Source organism: Citrus sinensis, chromosome 5 (genome assembly GCF_022201045.2).
Source record: "Citrus sinensis cultivar Valencia sweet orange chromosome 5, DVS_A1.0, whole genome shotgun sequence".
In the NCBI taxonomy this organism is placed as follows: domain Eukaryota; kingdom Viridiplantae; phylum Streptophyta; class Magnoliopsida; order Sapindales; family Rutaceae; genus Citrus; species Citrus sinensis.
In genome coordinates this window covers 15,583,016-15,595,669 of record NC_068560.1, presented here as the reverse complement: position 1 = coordinate 15,595,669, position 12,654 = coordinate 15,583,016, and positions in this window count along the sequence as shown.

Here is a 12,654-nt window from a genome sequence, read left to right as displayed (position 1 = left end):
ATTTATATTTATTATAAATTAAATAAATTACATGAACAGAAACTAAATAAAAAAATTAAGCATTAAAAATAAGAAATATATGTTTTGATATGAGCAAAAAAATTAATAATAAATTTTTTTCTTGTACTTATTTATTTTGTGAACATTTTCTTATAATAAATATATAAGAAAATTATTATAAAATGATAAAAAAATTATTATAAAATGATAAAAAAATTATTATAAGAAAACTTGAATGACAAATAAAAATTTATTATAAGATAAATAATAAAATATTTTGCCTATACTTTTTACATTTAATTTTAAAATATTACAAAATGTTTATTATAAGAAAATATTCACAAAATAAATAATTAAAAAAATATTATTAATTTTTTTGCTCATATCAAAACATATATTTCTTATTTTTAATGATTAATTTTTTTATTTAGTTTCTATTCATATAATTTATCTAATTTATAATAAATGTAAATAAAAGAATAGTTGAAAATAAGGATAATATTGTAAACTTATGCTGTCAAGGGGGTTTTTGGCCATTATAAAAACAGTAAAAAAATAAATGGTATATATTAATTACTGTAGGGGAGAAAGTAGTAATCCCCCTTAACTTAATTTTAAGACAATTATGTTTGTCATAGAAACATATTTTTAAAGCGACAAAATAATTTTGGTCGTTCAAATCTTTTAAGACAATCTTTCTATGTCTAACGTGTGATTATTTATTTTTTGTTATAAAAAATATAAAGTGATTAATTTAATATTTTTAATTACTAATTTTTTTATAATAAACTATTTTTATTTTTATTTTTTTGGTAGTGAAATCAGATACTATAGAGATGTAACTGCTGCAAAAGCAGAGGCAATTAAGCTGGGGATAGAAATTGCAGAAGCTGCCAACTGTATGCCTTTGATAATTGAGTGTGATTGCCAAGAAGTTGTGGATTTGGCTATAGGGAAAAAAGCTGTAACACTGAGATCTGTTTGGACACGACTCCATAGTGGCATGGCCCATTCGATTGCCAAAGTAGCTTTAGAAAGTGGTGGTTCAATGAATGTCCTACACATTTTTGCATCTTTTTCAAATTTGATTTCATGAAAGCTGTGCCTTTTTATATTAAAAACAAAAAAACAAAAAAACTAATGGAGAGAAACAGCTGTCCTGAATTCTCATCCAGCCAAAGTCAAAAAGTGTGCAAAGACTATAACCAATCACCAGTCTGCATTTTGTGGGACTCGTGAACGCACCACGAACCCCCATAAAAAATCATTTAAAAATCAGTCGTTACGGTGGAATTTAATTTTTCCACTTTTAAAAGTCAAGTGAAAACGACATCATTTTGTGTGACTTTTTATTTAAAATTTTGTGGGGATTGGTTTTCCAAGTATTTTCGAAACAGACAAAATTATGGTGTAATTCTAGTATCATACAATAATTGTATCCAATTATTAAATCTAACCTACAGTTGTTATTATAATTAAATTTAATGATTAGATGCAATTATGATAAGTTATTATAATTACACCATAACTGAACTCTTCCGAAACATTTTATTTCTTTTCAGAGAAAAGACACTTGCATTCCATTGGTTTTTAAAAAAGAGCCATTTAGATCTTTAAATTTTTAATAAGAAATATTAAAATTTTCTTTTGACTATAATATTTATTGACCTTATTAACATAAAATATTAACTCTAGTATTTTATAATAAATAGAAATATAATGATAAAATGAATATAGTAATATATACAATTTAAAATAATTTCAATATTTAAAAAATATTTTAAGTCTTTACAATCTTATGTTACATTGAACTGAATTTTCAACAAATAGAAACATAATATTAAAGCAAATATAGAAAAATTAAATAATTTTTAATATTATATAAAATAATTTTAATATTATTAATACATGAAAAAATTTTAAAATCTATTTAACCTAAAAATTTATTAGAAATTTTATAATAAATACAACTATATTATTAAAATAAATATAATAATTTTAATTTTTTAAAAATATTTTATATATTAAAAAATTCTAAGAATATTAATCTACTAAAAAAATTAAACTATTTAAATTACATTTGTATTTATTAAAAAATTTAAAATCAAATTTTTTAGTTACCGTCTACAAAAAGTATTATAATTAAAAGAAAGTCTCAATGTCGTTTATAAAAATTTTAAAGTCTACATAATATTTTTTCTAAATCTTAGAGATGCATTTTTCCTTTCTTTTATTTAAAAAGGAGGATTGCCACTTTCCCCCATACAGTAATTAATATATACTATTTATCTCCTTACTGTTTTTATAATGACTAAAAACCTCCTTGACAGCATAAGTTTACAATGTTACCCTTATTTTCAACTACTCTTTTATTTACATTTATTATAAATTAAATAAATTATATGAATAGAAACTAAATAAAAAAATTAAGCATTAAAATAAGAAATATATGTTTTGATATGAGCAAAAAAATTAATAATAAATTTTTTTTTGTAATTATTTATTTTGTGAACATTTTCTTATAATAAACATTTTGTAATATTTTAAAATTAAATGTAAAAAGTATAGGCAAAATATTTTATTATTTATCTTATAATAAATTTTTATTTTTCATTCGAGTTTTCTTATAATAATTTTTTTATCATTTTATAATAATTTTCTTATATATTTATTATAAGAAAATGTTCACAAAATAAATAAGTACAAGAAAAAATTTTATTATTAAATTTTTTGCTCATATCAAAACATATATTTCTTGTTTTTAATGCTTAATTTTTTATTTAGTTTCTGTTCATGTGATTTATTTAATTTATAATAAATATAAATAAAAGAGTAGTTGCAAATAAGGGTAATATTATAAACTTATACTACTAGGAGGGTTTTTGACCATTATAAAAACAGCATGGGGAAAAATGGTATATGTTGATTACTGTAAGGGGGAAAATGACAATAAAATGGTATATGTTGATTACTGTGAGGGGGAAAATGACAATCTCCCTTAAGTTAAAATTGTCACGAATAGTGTCTAAAATGGTCAAATTAGAGATTTAAAAATGCAATCACACCATTTTTTTCTTTCTTTTTTTTTTATATACATATCCTCTTATTTGTTTTAATAACACCATTATTAGGAATAAATAATCATCCATATTTTCAAACATAATTAGGTGGTGGAAAACATAAAATATAAGGTGATACTCCACATTGGAGTGGGATAAGATAATAGGTTATCAAATGAATTTTTTTTTTTAAAGGCTTAAAGGAGTTAATTATGGATTCTTTATAATAGGGTTGGCTAGGAAGACTCAAACGGATTAAAGATGACATCTGTCATCTTTTAGGGCTCTAAATAATCTTTCATATCCACTAGTTCAATGGACTTTTAGATGCGGCTGCACAAACTTTTTTTTTTCTTTTTTTTTTACTTTAAAGAAAATATAGAGATCTTGTACAATAAATTGTGAAGCTGTATACACAAACATGGTTACTCTCCAAGGATAATAGGCTAAAAAACTCGCTTGAACTTTTCATAACATGTACATTCCTCCAAATGGCTTAATAAATTTCACTCATCCAATTTCTCAATTTACGTTTCAACATGTAAAGGGGAAAACATAATGTAACATAGCTCAAGGCCAAAGATAATACGAATACCAAAATTTAAAAATCATCATGTTATCCAATGTTAAAAGATCACACCGAAAAAGAAAACTTCTTTTTTTTTTTATAGAAAACACTAAAAAAAATTGGGACTGATTGCAGAAACTTAAGGGAGATGGTTAAGAGAAAAAGAGAAAAAGACAGAAAACAAAAAGTTAGAAACATTTTATTTTTGGAAGAAAACACAAAAATTAAGAAGATACGTTTTTAGAGACACTACATTCTATATTTTGCCATCTTCGACTCAAATTTTTATCCAAAGTTAGTCTTTACAACAAAAATTAGTAAAAACATCACTAGGACTGAGACATTCTACAATTATCAACTATTCCATCCCCTCAACCTGAAGGAGACATTATCCTCAATGTCTAAAGAAATGAGTAGAGTTTAAAAGATATCATCTGGCCACTGTTGGAAATATTTACAGACGGAGAGTTAAATCTAATCTACACTTTTTACGAGAGTTACTGCTATCGTCATTAGTTGCCCAATCCAATGCCAAAGTCATGGGATCTGGCTCTGATTTATAAGCTTGCAAAAGATAAAGTAACTCATTAACAGTAGGAGCACAAATGAAGAGTTTTTTCGCTGAGGATGAAATGAAATAATTTTTTATTGCATGATTAAGAAATGTTATTAAGCCATCATAAAAGTTATTAACATTTAACAAACCGATGTTTTTTTTATGAATATTCAAATGGGCCCAAGAAGCAAATGTAATTAGCGCCTCTAAAGTTGCAAGATCTTCTGGCAAGAAAATGAAAGCGTCAACATGCTTTAACATTTCAGATATTCTTTCTTGCATACCTAAGACAACTAACTCTTCTGCAGTTGGTGGGTGATAACTCTATGAAATGAGAGTTATTATGGCAATTCTAGACTTAAATCATGATCACTTAGAGAGTAAATGATGTGTTTTTATTGCATTTTTGTTACATTTTGTATAAACATTCATTTTAGTTTAGTCTTAATAAGTTTTGCTTGATTTAAAGTAATTCGTGCTCAAATTGTGTGCATAATTGTAAGTTTCCATAAGCTTATTATTCATGGTAGGAATGCTGATGCAATAGGCTGGCAAAACGGAGGAAGAACACGGCTATAAAAGAATTGAAACAAATTTGGAACAGTGTAGTTGCTGTAGCCGTTGCTGTAGCAATCCTGAAACAACGACAGAGAAAATTCCGTGCGGGATACTTTCAGAATTGCGATATGTAGTTTCCTAATTTGACTTATGCGCGCACTATGCTTCCATTTACCATAATTTTCAACTATAAAAGAAGCACACATCATAAGGATTGAAGGGAGCCGTCACCCAAGGAGAAAAGCAAAAAGAAACAAAAGAAAAACAATATTCAAGAGAGAGATTAAGGGCTGCACAAGAGGAGAATTTGCAGAAATCAATTGGGAGCTCAATCCTTCTTATTCTTCTCTTGTTTTCTCGTTTTCTATTTATTTATGGGGATGTGTTTCATGGTTGAAACTTTGTTCTTTATTTTTCTTTTACAAACCATGAACTAAATTTATTTGTGATTGAGTGATAAACAATCTTGATGGTTTATTGACTGAATATATGTGTTGCTGCATGTTTGCTGTAGCAGTTGTTTTTGATAGTATTTATTTTTATTCATTATTTCGGTTGATCACCCATTTAATGATACAAGTTAGGAGAGAGCCGCAAAAGAGCCGATCTTAGTGGAATATATCAAAGCAATACTTGGTTTTAGATTGGGTTTCCTAGATTGAGTTTAACTTATCCCAAAAATGCCATGCTTAATCTAAAATTAGTGATGAACTAGATATATGGATTCACCTTATAGGGTAAATAAAACCTAAGCGTATAATGCTATATCTCATGTTGACATAACAATTGATCACTGTTAGGTTACATATAGATATAAGATATCCAACATGCGACGGCTAAGGATGCATAAAGATTTTGCCCAGTACTGTAGCAGATGCTGCAGCAACTGAGCCAACCATTAGAAAATAGTCAAGGCCATTAAGAGAGTTTATTCACTCAACTACTCTATATTCCCATTGGTTTTATCCTTGAGTTTGACGTGATAATTTACTTTATTACATTTTATTTATTGCGTTTTTATTTTAATTAGTATAATAGTTTCACTAATTGTTTTATTTTAATTTAGCACAAAATCTGCATTGTTAATATTGCTGTAGCAAATCTAATAACATCAATCCATGTGGAGACGATCTTGAATACTCATCACTTTATTACTTGTTGTGTACACTTGCACATTGACACCAATAGCATTAGTATTTATACACCAACAGTGGGTCTGGTAGACATCCTAAATGTTTTAACCCTTTTGGAATGATGTCTAACACTTGGCTTCCTCGAACAAAAGCAGCTTCAGAGACAAGCTTTGATAACCCTCGGCCACCTTATCTATATACAAGATGTAGTTTCTTCTCTGCTATAGCACGACCAAGATCTATAGCTGCCTAAACGAACTCCTTATACTTTCCATAGCGAAATTCAGAAAGCACACAAATGTTCTTTAATTGTCTGCTTGAAGTTGATGCCATTACAAAAATTCTAAAAAGAAACGATTTGTGAGTGCTTGAAAAGGAGCTCCTATTTAAGGATCTTGGTGACAGACATAATGATATACATCTGTAAATAGGGTGGTGTGTTTGTCAAATGACGTGTGAGGCTTTTAGCTTAATAATTCAAAGGCAAACAGTGAAAAGAAAAAGCAAACAATGAAAAGAAAAAGCAAACAGTGAAAAGAAAAAGCAAACAGTGATTAGATAAAAAAAAGGCACACAATAATAATAATAATAATGCAAAAGATAAAAAAAAGTAAAATAAAAGGATATTTACTGCTAGTTGTGATTGTGGCTCACATCTTTTTCTGGTTTTACGTCCAGCAACGGTTTGAACGCCCTCTATGGGTCAAAGATAGGCTTCCCATCTAGTTTTCTTATAAACTCGCAAACATGGTATTTTAGATTCAGATTCTCAAGACTAAACTGTGCACTTTCCTTTTGGAAGAACTTCCACAAATTTTGAACATATCCGCTCGGATGCGTCTCAAGAGATCGTAAAATATCATCCAACGATTCTTTATTCATGTCATCCTTAACGAATTTGATTTTATCTTCACGATTTATAGAAACGATTCCTAAAGTTTTACAACGTGGCTTTTTGCAAGCAAGTCTTACACAATGAGAACATTCAGAGCCAAGTCGCTTAGCTCTTCTTTTCTTAGCAAATGTACTTTTACCAAAACCAGACATGTAGGAAATGAATAGTTCAGAAAACTCACCTGCCAATCGGACATTTGCTTCAATTAACCAGCGAATGTCAGCAGGAATCTCATTGATTATTAACAAACGCAGTCGTTCACAATAAGCTTTGTAAATCTTCTTAAGAGCATTTTGAGGGAGAAAAGGAAAACGTTGATGCAAATTTCTTTGTATTTCTTCTATGCTTGACATTGAGGTTTTAGTTATTGTGGAAAACTGAGAATACCGACCTAAAAAGTCACAGAGTACCGTTATCCGCCATTTATACGGGAGAGTGAATCAAAATAAAACGAATCAAATCTATAAAATCAAATCAAAAGTGAAGAAGAACAACAAAACAAAATAAAAACACACAAGGAATATAACTCACCTTCATCCTTTTATTGAATTTACCTCCAGTTCCAATTGTAGATTATAAATACCATCATCTATTTCGTTGAGTTGTCTTTCTAGATCTTTCACGTGAGATACTAACTCTGGTAGTTGTAGATCCCAAATGGGATGTGATTTACAAAATCAGAGCAATTTCCTCAAATGAAATTTTACATGTAAAAGCGTTTTAAGATGATCGAAAAAGAAATTTCTCATGGAGGTACTCATGACAAGTATAAAAATTTGGTGAGCTAAATCACAATTGTCAAACAACACACAATTAAAGACAATGCAATGCACTCCATTCAAGACATAGGGAAAATAAAAAAAATCAAACAATTCAAACGATAAAGTAACAGTAAATTGTTGCGCAAATTTTATTGAACTCGGAAGTGCACAAATCTATTGTAGAATAGATCAATAGTGACGAGTGTCGATCCCATGAGGAGGTGGATTTTAATTGTGTGTAGAATTAATTTTCTATAAAGATGGTTAGATTTGTTGTGGAGGTGATTTAAATTATCCTAAAATTTAACTTAAAATGGCAGGAATAAATTGAAGAGAAAACTATTATAATGGAAGCGCTTGGGTATCTGGATCCGCATTAACATGCACCATGGGCTAAATATTTCTTATTAGTGCCAATTAAATCATGAGGGGGTAATGCACACCTCATGAACCACACTCTAATCAATATGGTGCTAAGGGTTTATCGTGCTAAATAATAATAACCTTGTACTAGGGAGCCGGTGAAACCAGGACGGTATCTAGACAAGATTATTATTATTTGTCGACAAAAAGTTAAATCATCCACAAAAATTAGAGGGGAAGAGAAAGTAAATTTACCAAATAAAGCCCATGACACATGTTGAGACTTCATCTTAAATCCAAGCTTGAAAGAAAATTAGCTACTCATAATTGAACTATGGGCAAAATGAGAATTTATTAAAATACGTAGAAAATACAAGATGGAGAAAGAATTACAGAAAATGGAGCTCGAAAATGGATCCAGGGATATGAAATTAGGAGGGGGAGGCCCCCTTTTTATAAATACATTGAGTAAATCATGGCCATCAGATTAAAAATAGTTTGGACGCTCAGGATTGCGCCACGTCATCAGTCAACAGTACGCGGTTTGACCACGCGGTTTGAACAGTGACGCGGTTTGACCACGCGGTTTGACCACGCGGTTTGAACAGTCAACCGGCTTGAACAGTGACACGGTTTGGTTGAAAATAATCCTGTGTATATGCATGTACCATACGCGCGATTTTTGGTCCACTAACATGCTGCCACGTCACCGATCAACAGTGTATAAGAATTTTGTCCAATAGAATCGTGACACCTCATCAGTCAATGCCACATCATCGGTCAATGCCACGTCATTGATCTGTCTATGTGAACAATATCGTGAACAGTAATGTAGACAGTACCGTACATGTGAATAGTATCATTTTTCCTTTTATGCTCCTCTTAAGGTTTTCGACCGTCCTGAGTTCAAAAGTGATGTCCGCTTTACCGTCTGATTTCTCGTTCATTGTGAAATGACTATGATGCCCCTAAAATACATAAAATACTTAATTAAAATAAAACACACATAATTAAATCACAAGAAGTTTAAATACATAAAAGTAAGGGTGTTAGTAAGACTTGAAATGTAAAATGACAATTTTCTCCTTTATAAATATACATTTTCTAACACTCAACACACCCCCCAACCAGCTTATTGCTAGTCCCTAGCAAATAAAGCGAAAGTAAAATTCAAATCTATTTTTTTTTAAAACACTCGTGTTTATTCAATCAAACTAATAATAGCAATCAAATAAAAGTATAAGCATTATTTCCAGTCTATAGAAACATCACACCCATATCAATCATCCACATGAATCAGCCCAGTAGACTTTGTCACAGCTGCTTTCAAGAATGATATGTCAAATCTCAAAATCTCACTGGTAGTAGTGACACTCTCACAAAGAAATTAAACTCAAAAAATAGTCACTCCAATGAATGGTAATTGAGAGAAAATAATAAAGAAGTAATATCACACGCTCTCCCCAAGATGAAAGAAATATGCCCTAAGCTTAGAAATAATACGATCTCAAGTCAAATAAAATGCTAGTCAACCCAATTTATTTATTTATTTTTCTATGCACCACTACGTCTTTTTAGCCCATAAAACTAGCTTCTACTTCAGACTATAGGTTCCTAAAATCAAGAAAGACTTTTATTTGAACGTAATGTAGGCTAGGGACATGACTGACAAATGAAGGAAAATCGAAAAAAATAAAATATATGTTTGAGAAAAAATATAGATATTTTGGAAATTACAAGATGTATTTTGCTTATTTATTTTCTTTTATTTTCTTTTTTTAAACAATAATTTTTTTTGTTTTTTTTTCTTTTGTTTGGCACAACTTCACTGAACAAAATAATTATTTACTTTTTTCTCAAACATAAATAGGTGATGGAACTTGTAAGATATCGGGTAATACTCCAAATCGGAGTAGGTCAAGATGATAAGTTAACAAATAATTTTTTTTTTAAAGGCTCAAAAGGGTTAACTATGGATTTTTCACAAAAGGGATGGCTAGAAAGGCTCAAACGGGTCAAAGATGACATTTCTATTGTCTTTTAGGGCTCTAAATAATCTTCCATATAAACTAGTTAGATGAACCTCAAGATGTAGCAACACACATTTTTTTCTTTTCTTTTTTTTTAATTTTACAATTTGTTTTTTAAGAGTTAGCTCAAAAGAAATCTAGAGATCGTATATAAAATAATAAACTGCTAAGTTGTATAAAGAATGAGCAAAAGAGTTATTCTCCAAGAAAAATGATAGGCTCAAAAACTCACTTGGTACTTATTATGACATGTGCATTCCTTCAAGCAACTCATATTTGTCTCCGACATCAATATGTAGAGTAGCAAACATGGCGTAACATCACTTAAGACCAAAGATAATACAAATACTAAAATTTAAAAGTCATCATGTCATCCAATGTTAAAAAATCACACAATTTTTTTTAAATGACAGTCTACCCCCAACCTATTCTAAACATGAAAAGAAAATATGCATGCCGAAAGGTGAAAAATGATGTAGAAAAGCTAATTAGAAAAGTTACACTTAAATGATAGAAAAAGAAAATGGTTTTTTTTTTTAACTAAGAAGATGCGTTTCTAGAGCACTACACTCCATATTCAGCCATATTCGACTAAAAAATTTGAAAGTGTATATTTATAAAGGAGAAATTAAAAAGAAAAGTTTTTTTTTTCAAACCAAGAAGATGAGTTTCTAGAGTCACTACACTCCATATTCAGCCATCTTCAACAGAAAAAGTTAGTCACGGTTAGTCTCTACAACAAAAAATTAGTAAAAACTTAACCAAGATTCTACAATTGTCAACTATTCTCTCCCCCCAACCAGAACGAAACATTGTCCTCAATGTTTTAAAGGAAATAAGTAGAGTTTAGAAGACATCACCTGGGTGGTGTAACACAGAAGAAGATATTTATAAGGGGAGAGTTAAATCTAATTAGTACTTTTTACTGTGGCAACTGTTACCATCATTATTTAGACACTCCAACACAAAGGTCCAGGGGTTTGGCTTCGGTCTATAAGCTTGTAACAGATCAAGTAGCTCATTAGTAGTGTGAGTACAAATAAAAAGTTTTTTCGCATTGGAAAGAATGAAATAGTTTTTTATTGCATGGTTAAGAAATGCGATAAAGCCATCATAAAAGTTATTGACTTTAACAAACCGATGACTTTCTGGTGAATGTGTAGATGGACCCAAGATGCTAATGTAATAAGGTCCTCTAGACTTGCAAGATCTCCTGGTAGGAAAATAAAAGCATCAGCATGATTAAGCATTTCAGTTATTTTTTCTTGCATACCTGAGATAACTAACTCTTCTCCAGTCGATGAGTCAAACAAACTGCCCAAAGGTTTTAGGGCTCTTGGAATGATGCCTAACACTTGGCTTCCTTTAACAAAAGCAGCTTCTGAGACTAATTTTGATAACCCTCGATTACCTTCTCCATACACCAAGTGTAATTTTCTCTCTGCTATACTTCGAGCAAGATCTATGGCTGCCTCAACGAACTCTTTATGTTTGCCATAGTTAAATCTACAAAGTACACAAATATTCTTGAATTGTCTATTGGGAGTAGCTGCCATTAGGATACTTCTCAAAAATAATTTGTGAGTGCTTGACAAAAAATTATATTTAAGAATCTTGGTGATAGTGGGTCACAGCAGTGTATGAAGTAGCATGTCAGTATCAAATAACACGTAAAACACATGGCTCGATAATAAAAAAGCAAACAGTAAAAAGGAAAAATGATAAAATAAAATTATTAAAAATAATAATGCAAATGATAAAACAACAGTGAAATAAAATAACAATGAAATAAAAGTATATTTACAGGTAGTTGCAACTGTGGCTCACATCTTCCTCTGATTTTACGTCCAGAAATGGCTTGAACGCTCTCTATGGGTCAAGGATAGGCTTCCCATCCAGTTTTCTTATAAACTAGCAAACAGGGTCGTTTATAGTCAGATTCCTGAGACTATATCGTGCATGCTTTTTCTGGAATAATGGTCATAATTGGAGAATCACTCCTTGCACATATCCACTGGGATGCGTTTCAAGAGACAAAAGGATATCATCCAATGACTCCTTATTCAAGCCATCTCTAATGAATTGAATCTTATATTCCCTATTATCAGACACCATTCCTAAAGAACATGGTTTCTTATTGCAACTCATTCTGGCACACTTATGACAAGTAACATAAATTCTTCGAGCTCTTCGTTTTCTTGCATAATTTCCTTTACCACAACCAGGCATGTATGCAATAAATTTTGGAGGTAACTCACTTGCCAATCGTACTTTGACCTTGATTAACCAACGGATGTCAGCAGGTATGTTATTCCTCAGGAGCAATCGCATGCGTTCGGACCGAGTTTTATAGATTGTAAGGATGGCATTATGAGGAAGTAAAGGGAATCGATTGTGAATCTTTTCTAGAATCTCGTTTCTTTCCATACCTTCGCCTCAGAATATCAGTTATTACGGGAAACTGAAGTAACCGACTTGATTTTAACGGAGTACCGTTATCCGCCACTTCACCGGGGTAACAAACTAAAGCACACAAACAAAGGAAAACAAATTAGAACACATAAAGAAAAATTACAATCGTCCTCTTTTTGAATTTACCTCAAGCTCCAACTGGATGTTGTAGACACTTCTCTCAATGTCTCTGAGTTGGCTTTTTAAATCCTCAACATAGGATACTAACTCTGGTGGTTGCAGAGCCTAAATACGATGTGTTTTACAAAATCGAATCTAC